The sequence below is a fragment of the Mercenaria mercenaria genome, chromosome 3 (assembly GCF_021730395.1).
Source record: "Mercenaria mercenaria strain notata chromosome 3, MADL_Memer_1, whole genome shotgun sequence".
Lineage (NCBI taxonomy): Eukaryota > Metazoa > Mollusca > Bivalvia > Venerida > Veneridae > Mercenaria > Mercenaria mercenaria.
The window spans coordinates 65,342,431-65,357,132 of NC_069363.1; the positions used below are offsets into that span (position 1 = coordinate 65,342,431).

Here is a 14,702-nt window from a genome sequence, read left to right on the forward strand (position 1 = left end):
ATCCATTGTTAATTATGAATAGGCATATAGCTTTTTATACATAATTCACTTACAATTTTAGTAAAGTTAAACTGAGGCATTGGATACTTAAAGTTTATCAAAGGATTTTTTTTTTCATTAACAAAGCTTCAATGTAAAATAACATTTTAAATTTAGAAATAATTTTATCATTAATGGTAAGTAATTATGATAGGTAAGCAGGTTAATTGACCGTAACCATGATTATACACCGAGCAACTTAATTCTGCTACCCTATGTTCATTAACATTTTGCAGTATCACATTAAAACATCTAACATAGTAAATATTCTTAACTTTTTCTGCCAGTTTCTACACTAAATCTCATTTCAGTGTTAACAATTATAATTTCTTAAATGCTTAAGCTTTCAATATATTTGTATGTTTTTTGTATATTGCAGAACAATCCATGTCTTTGGACATTGTGAAAGTAACATTAGTTTTAATAAAAGATGTCAAAACAAATCACCACATACGACTTTTCTTTCAATATACTCAAATTATACTATATTTCATGTACACCAAAATAGCACTGTAGGGTTAAAAACTGTGAGAAATGGAAAGTACAAGAAAATGATATTGAGTAATACCGGAAGAAAAAAATCAGTATTTAATTGTGAAGTAATGAATGTGTATTCTCAGTAATTTTCCTGACATTTATCTGGAAAAGCTTGCAGTATATTCTTAATTAACTCGCGTGACAGTTTTACATAAAGTAGTCACATGTGATAAACGCACAAAAAAACTCCACAAAATTTATTGACAAAATTGTAGAAATACTATTTTCAAAGGTAAAACCTGCTTAATTAAACAATTTATGTACTTCGTAACAACTAAAACTATCACAAAATGAACATTAATAGATTAATTAAGGTCTTTTGTACATTCTGTCACACTTACCAGTATTTCCCAGTCAGATGGGTGAATAACAATAAATCCTTTAAAAGCAAAACACCTTTTTTCCCCCACAACTGCAATAAAATGTAATGTAACACTTTTTTCACTAATTATCACAATTACAGCAAGAGTTCAAACCTCCTGATTATTCAAATCCAGTTTCGAGGAAAACAACAACAGGAATTAAATCAAGGGAGATGCAAAAAGCATGAAGCTTCCTTTGAAGATTTAATTACTGAACAAAGAGAGTTCAATTTAATCCACAGAGAGCAGTTACAGGATGAACTCACTATAATAGAGTTGATGATACACACTGGAAAGGTTTTCATGTGTGATTAGCACTCTCTGTACTACCATGTACCAAGGGATAATTCTGTAAACAGTGTGTCAGCAGCAGCTTGGTTGGATAGGGGCGGGTGGACTGCTTATCAACTTGTTTTATTGGAAATATTGATTTCTCTCAAGCAAGCTCCACTGAAATTTGAGCTCCTGTCTATATAAAATCTCTGATAAAATATGACACATTCTCATGCATTACACTACTCTTCCTTTCAATTTTTCAGTGATAAACAAACATTACAGCCCACAGTTACAGAGCTACAATCTTGTTAAACAATGCAAGTGTAAATATTGTTTCTAAGGAAGCTATTTATATCCTTTCGCTATTTAATTTTAATAACAGTTTGATGTAAGTTTTGTTCTAAATTAAGTTAATATGAAATACAAAATATGGGATGGACATGATAAAAGAATAAGTTTATGTTCCATGTAATCTTACCTAAGATTTTACCATCATTCCAACAGATATCAATTATTTGCTGTTAATATGTATTCAGTCAGTGTGCAGCAGGAAGAAAATAGAAACATGCTGCTTGGTAACCAAAATCTGCAAAAAACAATAACAGAAACAACAAAACAGTTGCAGATTAAAATGTAAGATGGTTAAATCCTTCTCAAATCCCATTGTCTAACCAATTTTCTTCTTGTGTTGGCAATCTGTTAAAATTTCCAACTTGACTACTCAGAGAAAATTATCCACATGTGATGACTAAAATCAGAATATAAATAAAAAATGACCAACTTGGCAAAAACAGTTAATTTGTAGATTTTGGACAATGAAATATTTTTGGTATTTCACCAACTTTGAACTTTGAACTTCATATTTTTCATGATTTTGTATAATAACATATCAATATTTTAACGTTTGAATTACCCATTAATAAATAAGATTTGTTATTCGGTCAAGAAAATGATTAAACTAGCAAATTCGATGAATTGGTATCCCCAGCCGAAAGGGTTTGTGATGAGGAATGGCAAAAAAATATATCCGGCAAAAAGTTAAGGATGTTACTAAGAAGCAAATAATTTTATTAGTCAAAATCAATCTAACAGAAAACATATTTTTAATTAAAGAGTACATAATAAATGTATGATACTTTGATCCTGACTAAAGAATTTATTTTAAATGGAATATGCTTACTGTAATAAGCTTACCTTTTGAAATTAAATGCAGTTAATTGAAATGTGAGCTTGAAGTTTAACTGGAACGAAATATTGTCTTTGAGTGGTTTGGCACCAAGTGTTGCTGTTTAACAGGTACATTTGAACTTAAAAGAACAGATGTCCTTAAGAGAACACAATCAAGTAAGATATCTTGAACATGGCTGGAGGCAAGGTTGGTGCAGTTACAACTTAACATGTGGGGGTTTGAACATTTTGTTAAAAAAAAAAAAAAAAAAAGGAATGGAAATATAATTTTTTATATATATGTTTATATATTTTTTTTTTTGAAGTGGGGGGGGGGGGGAGTGTTGAACGGGTGCGGAAACAAAACTTCACATATTGATTATAAATATGATGAAAAATTAAAAATGGAAAAAAAAAAAATTGGGTGAAGTTGGGGGGTGGGTGGGGAACAGAGGATACATGATCGGTGGTGGGCATGACTGGGTGGAAATAGTACAACTTGCATGTTGATAAATATTCATGGAAGGTTTGAAAAAAAAGTAAAATAAGGAATGAAATTTTTTTTTTTGGGGGGGGGGGGGGGGGGGGGGAAGGGGGGGGGGAATGGGGAGGGGGTGACCAGGTGTGGGTGCACAACTTCACATGTTTATAATAAATGTTCATGGAAAAGAATGGAAGAAATTTAATGAAATTCTACCAAATTTGTTATGTACAAATATGTGGATTTTTATACAATTAAGGGGCAATAACTCTGAAGTTACAAAAGAAATCCGGAAGAAATAGTGTGTGCACAACTTCACTTGTTTATAATAAATGTTCATGGAAAAGAATGGAAGAAATTCAATGAAATTCTACCAAATTTGTTATGTACAAATATGTGGATTTTTATACAATTAAGGGGCAATAACTCTGAAGTTACAAAAGAAATCCGGAAGAAATAGCGTACGCACAACCACATTATGGTGCTCTAAATCCTGTTTAGGTTTCATAGTTCAAGGCCAAATATATCAAAAGTTATAAGACCGAAATTGCCATATTTACAGTACCCTATATAGTTATCACTAGGAAATTTTTAGGGCCCTAACTCTGGTGTTAATTGGACAATCTGACTGAAACTTGACAGGCCCCATAACCTCATAGTGGTGGATATTGTATATGAAGTTTGTTTGAAAAAAAGTCTAAAAAAAGGAACAATTTTTTTATATTTTTTTGGGGGGGGGGGGGGGGGGGTCTGGAGGGGGAGGGGGTGTAACCAAGGTAAGGGGGTGACCAGGTGTGGGTATATACAACTTCACATGTTTACAATAAATATTCATGGAAAAAAATGAAAGAAATTTAATGAAATTCTACCTAATGGCAAGTTTATGTACAAATATGTGGATTTTTATACAATTAAAGGGCAATAACTCTGAAGTTACAAAAGAAATCCAAACGAAATTGTGTGTACACAACTACATTATAGTGATCTAAATTCTGTTTTAAGTTTCATTGTTCTAGGCCAAATATATCAAAAGTTATGATGCAGAAATTGCCATATTTATAGTACCCTATATAGTTAACACTAGAAACTTCTAAGGGCCATAACTCTGGTGTTAAGTGGGCAATCTAAATGAAACTTGACGGGCCGCATAAACTCAGTGGTGAACATGTATATGAAGTTTTATATAAATATTCCCAACCACTTCCTAGATATGGCTCCGGACGGACGGACGGAAAGGGACGGAAGGACAATGCCAAAACTATATCCCTCCGACTTTTGTCGGGGGATAATAATACTTCAGTATTAAAATCCATGAGAAGATGATGCAACCAAGCTTAATAATAGCAGACTCGGTTTGAATGAGTCTGTTCATGTAAGCAGAATTCTATAATAAAATTAAATGGCCTTTATGATCCCAAACAACCAGAAAATACAATAACACTAAACAAAAAGTTTATTTCATCTATCTTACAATATCAGAATTCATTAAGGGAAGAAATATTTTGTTGACAATCGCATCATGAACCAGTTATTCATGATTCATCTATACCATGAATAACTGGCACACCATTTTACTTCTTGCTTGAAGCTTGACCATTGAACAAAGAGATTTTGGAATGGTACATATACACGGTACATATACCACCCGATCTGTTAAATCATGATGACTGTCCTATGGGAGTAAAGTAAGCACCTGCCTCAATTATCAGTAATTTACATGTGATTTACATTACTTATCTTGCAATGCATTCATCAATATGTTCTGTAGGCATAAAAGTAGTTGGGCCAGTGGGGGCCGAAGCAACCCTACCTTAAGTGTGGGTGGTAGAGGGGAGCCAGTATATCTTTTTGCAAAGAAACATGCCTTTTTCACAGAAATAAGAGTAAGTAATGAGAAAAAGCCTATCTGAAAGGGCAATTTGTTATACTAGTAAGGATTTTATATGATACATCTATTTTGAAGGTTTTTTCTTCTTTTTGGCGGGATGAGGCCTAGAAAGGGGGTTGGAAAAATATGGTAGGTTTGGCTGGTCGGTCACTTTGAAATCATTTCTTTGCCACTGCATTCACACAGCCCTGTATGTCCTGCACTCTGAGCAGAATTTTTGTCTTGAGCTCACTGTGGCCATTGTTTTCTAATGGATTATCTGGAGGAAATTCAATTAAGTTTACTGGAAAGCTGTTATAAATCTTCCCCAATCAATCTGGATTCATTTAGAGCCCAAGATATTGATAAAATGGTTTCACATTTCCTGGCTACTGTAATTAATTACTACTGCAGCCAGACATTGTTCTTACTAACCACTGTAAATATCAACAAAATAACCTCCAGAAGATGAAAAATTGAAATTTCTTGCAGCTTTTTCATAAAACACTCCAAGGCCTTCATTCCTGATAGGGCATAGACCTTTTTTAATTTTTACACTTGGAAGAATGGAAGAAATGAAATACAACCAGAGCTAAACAGTACACAGTCATGTACATTGGACCAAAATGAAATGTCAAATAACCTTTAAAGTGTCCAGCTAATTCTTTTTTTTTTCATTGTGATACTTGTCAGACAACAGTACAAACATACTATGCATCCCTATTTGGTTTAAAAAGCACAATAAGACACATTGATTCATACATGGCTGTGATTTTATCACCTTTTTTATAATCTCAATAGCTAGAGTGCATGCTCTCAATAGGTATGGGGCAATATCTCAATGGGTACAGGGCAGGATCTCAATATGAAGACTGCAGACCCTCAATTAGGCAGAAAACAGGCTTTCAAATGGTAAACTGCATGATCTTAACAGGTAGAGTGCATGCTTTCAACAGGTAGAGTACAGGCTCTCAATACAAGTACAGGGCATGATCTCAGTAGCTACAGGACATGCTCTCAATAGGAAGAGTACACTGTCATGCTCTCAATAGGAAGAGTACAGGCCCTCAATACAGGTACAGGGCATGATCTCAGTGGGAAGTGTGCATGCTCTCAATAGGCAGAATACAGGCTCTTTATAGGTATAGGGCAGGATCTCAATAGGTAAAGTGCATGCTTTAAAGAGGCAGTGTACAGGATCTCAACAGGCAGAGAACTTACTCTCAATAGGCAGAGTACAGGATCTCAATAGGCAGAGAACCTACTCTCAATAGGCAGAGTAATGGCTCTCAATAGGTAAAGTAATGACTCTCAATAGGTAGAGTACATGATCTCAATAGGTAGAGTGCATGATCTAAATAGGCAGAGTACATGCTTTCAATTAGAAGCTTGGACACTTGTCTGTTACTAGTGAAAAACAGGTGTAAACTCACCATTTGGACACTTGTCTGTTACTTGTGAAGAACAGGTGTAAACTCATCATTTGGACACTTGTCTGTTACTTGTACAAAACAGGTGTAAACTCACCATTTGGACACTTGTCTGTTACTTGTGAAGAACAGGTGTAAACTCATTGTTTGAACACTTGTCTGTTACTTTTGAAGAACAGATGTATACTTATCATGTTTGCTAGTTATCAGTCACTTGTGGAGAAAAGGTGAACATTCACCTAGTGCATCAGTTGTCAGTTACTTTATGAAGAACAGATGTGTACTTATGATGTGTGGTAGTTATCAGTTACTTGTGGAGAAAAGGTGTATACTCACCTATATAATATATATATATAAGCATACAGTATATACATGTTTCACCCAGAGGTGTGGCCATTTTTGACCCTAGGGCAATAATTTGAACAATTGTGGTAAAGTGTCACACCTAGTGCAGCAGTTGTCACTTATTTGTGAAGAATATGTGTATACTCACCTAGTGGGGTAGTTGTCAGCTACTTGTGAAGAATATGTGTATACTAACCTAGTGGGGTAGTTGTCAGCTACTTGTGAAGAATATGTGTATACTCACCTAGTGGGGTAGTTGTCAGCTACTTTTGAAGAAAAGGTGTTTACTCACCTAATGGAATAGTTGTCAGCTACTTGTGAAGAATATGTGTATACACACCTAGTGGGATAGTTGTCACCTACTTGTGAAGAATATGTGTATACAGACATAGTGGGATAGTTGTCACCTACTTGTAAAGAATATGTATATACAGACATAGTGGGATAGTTGTGTGTGTGTGTGTGTGTGTGTGTCTGTGTGTTCGGGTTTAACGTCTTTTTCAACAATTTTTCAGTCATATAAACGATGGTGTCTACTTGTAGCAGTACGCACAATGCCCAACTTTACCTAGTGGGATAGTTGTCACCTACTTGTAAAAAATATATGTATACTCACCTAGTGAGGTAGTTATCAGCTACTTGGGAAGAAAAGGTGTTTACACATCTAGTGGGATAGTTGTCACCTACTTGTAAAGAATATGTGTATACTCACCTAGTGAGGTAGTTATCAGCTACTTGGGAAGAAAAGGTGTTTACACATCTAGTGGGATAGTTGTCACCTACTTGTAAAAAATATGTGTAAAGAATACGTGTATAATCACCTAGTGGGATAGTTGTCACCTACTTGTAAAGAATATATGTATACTCACCTAGTGAGGTAGTGAGGTAATTGTCAGCTTGCCCCATGTGGTTCTGGGATGATCTGTGTATGAAAAGAATTGAAACCACTGCCTTACCCTTGCATGATTATAAGAGGCGACTAATAGGGTCTTAATACCGTTTTGCTGTAACTCTGTGATTCCAGCAGGTATGCAAATTTTGATTCCATACCTCATGTTTTTATTTCGATGTAAATGAGGTGTGAAACCAAAATTTGTAGTCCTGTTTGGCGCCATATAACCTGTACTGTGTTGGTGCGCTGTAAAACCCAAATAAATAAATAAATAAAGTTGTCAGCTTCTTGTTGAGAATAGGACTGTATACTCATCATATGTGACAGTTCGCAGTTATTTGTTGAGAGTATGTGTGTATATTTATAGGGAATACAGAACTACAGGTTAGATGAACGACAGCCATATATGACTGGAATTTGTTAAATATTTACCAATATGCAGCTGTCAATGACTAATAACATGTCAAACCTCAGACACTTAGCAAGTGAGCCATGTATTTAGAGTTACAGATCAGCAAATATTCAATAACCATGCGTTTTACTTGTCCCAGTTCACCTCATCATTGTCTATAGCAAAATTTCTTTTTTGTCAGTATTTGCATACTTCAGTTTAAAATTCTGGCTCATAACTGAAATAGACTTGTCCAAGTTTCCTGCCACTTGCAGTAGAAAAATATTTATTGACCTCTAAATATCACATACCTTTATGCTAAATACTGGAACATAATGGCAGCGTCACCACATTCACCCATGTAGCTCCCAAGTATGTTGTTGTCTGTATTTTTTACAGCCTTCCTACAAGAGACATTTTACTAATTTATTTCAAGTCCACCAACACAACTGAAGTTATAAGATGACTTGACTCTTCCAAGTGCTGTTTCAGGCACCTAGGTATAATCACTAACTGTCTGTAAGCAAGCATGATAGAATCCTTACATGATAAATTTTAAACCCTATACAAGGTAGTTAGGGAAAAGTGGCCTTAACCACAATGAGAAATTTTGCAACTGCAAAAAAAACAAGGAATTTACAATTTACGTTTCAAGCCAATTAACAAGCAACTTTCTTGAAAATAACATGACTGGCTGCCGATTTATGATAGACCAACATGCAAGTTATTTCAGTAGTGAATTACTGTTGCTTAATGATATTTTTATTAAGAAAAAACGTTCAATAAAAACTGGCTGCTACTATTTTTAGGTCTTACGTAAAGCATGTTTTTCTTTTTGTCATATAGTTAATCAACAAGCAGGTTTATAATGGTTCAAGTTTGCTGTTAACTGGCATATCAACAAGATACCAGGTTTTATTACTGCATTGTTGTTTGAAGACTCCTTTCCAATGGTGAACATCTGACTTGTATTGTCTATCAACAAGCAACTTCTTTATATAGTAGATTTGTGTTCTTGTATGACTTGTCAACAAGCAATCAGGAGACTGCAGCAGTTCTGTCAGGTGACAAAAGCAGTCCTGTCAGGATACTGCAGCAATTCAGTCAGGTGACTGCAGCAGTTCTGTCAGGATCAGACTGAAGCAGCCCTGTCCAGCGACTATAGCAGTTCTTTCTGGGGACTGCGGCAGTTCTGGTTGGTGACAGCAGCAGTTCTGTCAGGTGACTGCAGGAGTTCTGTCAGGTGACTGCAGCATTTCTGTCAGGGGACTGCAGCAGTTCTGTCAGGTGACTGCAGCAGTTCTGTCAGGTGAATGCAGCAGTTCTGTCTGGTGACTGCAGCAGTTCTGTCCGGAGACTGCAGCAGTTCTGTCCGGAGACTGCAGCAGTTCTGTCCGGAGACTGCAGCAGCTCTGTTCAGGGTCTGCAGCAGTTCTGTCTGGTGACTGCAGCAGTTCTGTCAGGGGACCGGTGACTGCAGTAGTTCTGTCAGAGGACTGCAGCAGTTTAGTGCGGTGACTGCAGCAGCTCTGTCTGGTAACAGCAGCAGCTCTGTCAGGGGACTGCAGCAGTTCTGTCAGGTGACTGCAGCAGTTCTGTCTGGTAACTGCAGCAGCTCTGTCTGGTAACTGCAGCAATTCTGTCATTGTCAGGTGACTGCAGCAGCTCTGTTAGGTGACTGCAGCAGTTCTGTCAGGGGACTACAGCAGTTTTGTCTGGTGACAGCAGCAGTTCTATCAGGTGACTACAGCAGTTCTGTCAGATGACTGCAGCAGCTCTGTCTGGTGACTGCAGCAGTTCTGTCTGGTGACTGCAGCAGTTCTCCCAGGTGACTGCAGCAGTTCTCTCAGGTGACTGCTGTAGTTCTGTCAGATGACTGCAGCGGCTCTGTCTGGTGGCTGCAGCAGTTCTGTCAGGGGACTACAGCAGCTCTGTCAGATGACTGCAGCAGCTAAGTCTGGTGACTGCAGCAGTTCCCTCAGGTGACTGCTGTTGTTCTGTCAGATGACTGCAGTAGCTCTGTCTGGTAACTGCAGCAGTTCTGTCAGGGGACTGCAGCAGTTCTCTCAGGTGACTGCTATTGTTCTTTTCGATGACTGCAGCAGCTCTGTCTGGTGACTGCAGTAGTTCTGTCAGGGGACTGCAGCAGTTCTCTCAGTACATACAGGTGACTACAGCAGTTCTGTCAGATGACTGCAGCAGCTCTGTCTGGTGACTGCAGCAGTTCTGTCAGGGGACTGCAGCAGTTCTCTCAGGTGACTGCTGTTCTTCTGTCAGATGACTGCAGCAGCTCTGTCTGGTGACTGCAGCAGTTCTGTCAGGAGATCACAGCAGTACTGACAGATGACTGCTGTAGTTCTGTCATGTGACAAAAGTAGTCCTGCCGAGTTACTGCAGTAGTTCTGTCAGGTGATTGCAGTAAGTCTGTCTGGTGACTGCAGGAGTTATATGAGGAGACCGCAGCAGTTCTAATCAGGAGACAGCAGCAATTCAGTCAGGTGACCGCAGCAGTTCTGTCTGGTAACTGCAGCAGTTCTGTCACATGACTGCAGCAGTTCTATCAGGTGACTTCAGCAGTTTTGTCAGGTGATTGCAACAGTTCTATCTTGAGACAGGAACAATTCTTCCAGAAGACTGCAGCAGTTAAGTCAGGTAACCAAAGCAGTTCTGTAAGGTGACTGTAGCAGCTCTATCTGGAGACTGCAGCAGTTTTGTCTGGAGACTGCAGCTAATATGCATTGTTTGGGTTTATATGGCTGAATCTCTTAATCTTCTTTTATATAAAATATAGCAAGGATGGATATTATTACAGTATGATTTGAAAACAAGAGGGTTATTGACCCTAAAGTGCTCACCTGTGTAAAATTGTATAATGTAATGACACAAAGACAGAGTTAGGTTTATATAAATATCAAGGCTCTAGCTATTATGGATTCAGAGAAGAAGATATTCAAAGTTTATTTTATATAAGCCTATATAATAAACATATCACACATAATAATAATAATAATAATAATAATAATAATAATAACAAGCAAATTCGATGAATTGGTATCCCCCGCCGAAAGGGTTTGTGGTGAGGAATGGCAAAAAGATATATCCGGCAAAAAGTTAAGGATGTCAATAAGAAGCAAATAATTTCATTAGTCAAAATCAATTTAACAGAAAACAAATGTTTAATGAAAGAGTACACAATAAATGTATGATACTTTGATCCGGACTAAAGAATTTATTTTGAATGGGATATGCTTACTGTAATAAGCTTAGCTTTTAAAATTAAATGCAGTTAATTGAAATGTGAGCTTGAAGTTTAACTGGAATGAAATATTGTCTTTGAGTGGTTTGGCACCAGGTGTTGCTGTTTTACATGTACATTTGAACTTAAAAGATCAGATGTCCTTAAGAGAACACAGATAAGATATCTTGAACATGGCTGAGGGCAAGGTTTGTGCAGTCACAACTTAACATGTTGAAGGTTTGAACATTTAAAAAAAAAAAAAGGATGCAGAGGATGCATGATCAGTGGTGGGCATAACTGGGTGGAGAGGTGAGGTGGGGGAATAGTACAACTTGGAAGGTTTGAAGGTTTGAAAAAAATCTAAAATAAATGAAAAAAAAAAAATTGGGGAGTGGGGGGGAGTGGGGTTGGGAGGGGGAGGGGGTGTGACCAAGGCAAGTGGGTGACCAGGTGTGTGTGCGCAACTTCACATGTTTATAATAAATGTTCACAGAAAAGAATGAAAGAAATTTAATGAAATTCTGCCAAATGGTAAGTTTGTTATGTACAAATATGTGGATTTTTAGACAATTAAAGGGCAATAACTCTGAAGTTACAAAAAGAAATCCGTATAAAATTGTCTGTGCACAACCACATTATAGTGCTCTAAATTCTGTTAAAGTTTCATAGTTCTAGGTCAAATATATCAAAAGTTATGATGCAGAAATTGCCATATCTATAGATCTATAGTACCCTATATAGTTAACACTAGAAACTTCTAAGGGCCATAACCCTGGTGTTACTTGGGCAATCTGTCTGAAACTTGATGGGCCCCATAACCTCATAGTGGTGAACATGTATATGAAGTTTGTTTGAAAAAAATCTAAAATAAGGAATGAATTTTTTTTTTTTTGTGGGGGGTGGGGGGGGGTGTCGGGGGATAGGGGGGGAGGTGTGTGATCAAGGTAAGGGGGCGACCAGGTGTGGGTACACAACTTCACATGTTTACAATAAATGTTCATGGAAAAGAATGAAAGAAATTTAATGAAATTCTACAAATTGAAGTTTGTTATGTACAAATATGTGGATTTTTATACAATTAAAGGGCAATAACTCTTAATTTACAAATAAATCCAAATAAAATTGTGTGTACAGTACCTCTGGTGTTACTTGGGCAATCTGACTGAAACTTGACGGGCCGCAAGAACTCATTGTGGTGAACATGTATATGAAGTTTTAAATAAATATTCCCAACCATTTCCTAGATATGGCTCCGGACGGACGGAAAGACGGACGGACGAACGGAAAGACGGACGGACGGACAACGCCAAAACTATATCCCTCTGACTTTCGTCGGGGGATCATAATAATAAATATTAAATTATGGGCATGGCCATTTTTGAACCTAGGGCAGTAATTCGAACAATTATGGTAGACAGTCAAACCCTGATATCACATACCAAATATCAAGGCTCTAGCTATTATGGATTCAGAGAAGAGGATTTTCTAAGTTTCTTATATATAAGCATATAGTAAGTACATGTCACTCACAGGGGTGTGGTCATTTTGGATCCAAAGGCAATAATTTGAACAAATATAGTAGACAGTAAGCCCTTATATTTCATGCCAAATATCAAGGCTCTAGCTATTAAGGCTTCAGAGAAGATTTTCAAAGTTTCTTATATATAATAGGGTTATTATAACAGTAGCTTGATCTGGGATGCAGTATTCAGCTCAAGTGGATTTTGCCAGATCGGATCTCACGAGGCGCGCAAGCGCCGAGTGTGATCCAACCTTGCAAAATCCATGAGAGCCAAATACAAAGTCCCAGATCTAGCTACTGTTATAATGACCCTTTTATTATATACCTTTACCATTTTGATTCTTGTTTTGTTCTTGAACAAAATCTTCAATGTTTATCAATAATAACGGAACTTAGGGCAATAATTTGAACAACTGTGGTAAAGTGTCATACCCTGATATCACATGCCAAATATCAAGGCTCTAGCTAATATGGCTTCAGAGAAGATTTTCAAAGTTTCTTATATATAAGCATACAGTATATACATGTTTCACCCAGAGGTGTGGCCATTTTTGACCCTAGGGCAATAATTTGAACAATTGTGGTAAAGTGTCATACCCTGATATCACATGCCAAATATCAAGGCTCTAGCTAATATGGCTTCAGAGAAGATTTTCAAAGTTTCTTATATATAAGCATATAGTATATACACGTTTCACCCAGAAGTGTGGCCATTTTTGAACCTAGGGCAATAATTTGAACAACTGTGGTAAAGTGTTATACCCTAAAATCACATGCCAAATATCAAGGCTCTAGCTAATATGGCTTCAGAGAAGATTTTCAAAGTTTCTTATATATAAGCATACAGTATATACATGTTTCACACAGAGGTGTGGCCATTTTTGACCTTAGGGCAATAATTTGAACAATTGTGGTAAAGTGTCATACCCTGATATCACATGCCAAATATCAAGGCTCTAGCTAATATGGCTTCAGAGAAGATTTTCGAAGTTTCTTATATAAGCATATACTATATACATGTACTCACACTCAGAGGTGTTGCCATTCCTGACCTTTGAGCAATAATTTGAAAAATTATGGTAGAGAGTCAAATGCTTCAGAGGAGAAGAATATTAAAGATTGATAGCTAAAAACCTATTTTTTAACCACAGTGACTCATATGTTCAAAGAACCACTTTGAGAGAGGGCCACCTAGATCATTTGTGTAAAGTATCATCAAAATCAATTTAGTGGTTTTGGAGGAAATGTCATTTAAAGAAATTGTTGATGACGGACGGATGCATACACGCATAAACAACAGACAACAGACACAGCATGATCTCAGCACTTCATGCTCAGGTGAGCTAACTAGAGCTATCACTAAAGGTGATGAATGTACCCCCTGCATGCACTGACACAGTACATTGCAATTTGACGCACATAAGATTGCATAATTATGTGGACTGTATGTATATAGACTGTATGTATACAGTATAGTAACAAAAAACAAAGTCCCATAACTATGCAGAATATTTATCTAAAAGAATCTAACATGCCCATGCACAACTAGGGTTGGTACTGATCACTTGTGTGAAGTTTCATTAAATTGTGTTTAAGGGTTTGGTAGATTAGGCACGCACAAGATTGCATATGCAGACTGTATGTACATAGTATGTTAACAAGAAACAAAGTCCCATAGCTCTGCAATTTTTGTCGCTGAAAGAACCTAACATGACCCATGCACAACTACTGTTGTTACTGATCACTTGTGTGAAGTTTCATTAAATTGTGTCAAGGGATTGAGGAGAGATGGTGCGCACAAGATTGTGTCTATGTATATAGTATAGTAACAAAAAAACAAAGTCCCATAACTCTGCAAAATTTTTTTCTGAAAGAACCTAACATGCCCCATGCACAACTACTGTTGGTACTGATCACTTTTGTGAAGTTTCATTAAATTGTGTCAAGGGGATGAGGAGAGATGGTGCGCACAAGATTGTGTCTATGTATATAGTATAGTAACAAAAAAACAAAGTCCCATAACTCTGCAAATTTTTTTTCTAAAAGAACCTAACATGACCCAGGCACAACTACTGTTGGTACTGATCACTTGTGTGAAGTTTCATTAAATTGTGTCAAGGCGATGAGGAGAGATGGTGCGCACAAGATTGTGTCT

General features: G+C 37.0%; 1 protein-coding gene across 12 annotated transcripts in view; it reads right to left on the reverse strand.

Annotated features, from left to right (window-relative positions):
* LOC128555690 (receptor-type tyrosine-protein phosphatase delta-like) overlaps nucleotides 1-1,800 on the reverse strand; it is a 292,697-nt gene extending 290,897 nt beyond the window's left edge. For 5 of the 12 annotated variants that reach the window (XM_053538800.1, XM_053538799.1, XM_053538805.1 and 2 more), the window contains exon 1: nucleotides 918-1,255. The gene's annotated coding sequence lies outside the window, so the exon portion shown is untranslated. Of the gene's footprint in view, nucleotides 1-917; nucleotides 1,257-1,692 lie in introns of those variants that run through there. The other 7 variants (XM_053538798.1, XM_053538807.1, XM_053538791.1 and 4 more) reach the window with 3 other exon arrangements.
* Between the last annotated feature and the right edge of the window lie 12,902 nt (nucleotides 1,801-14,702).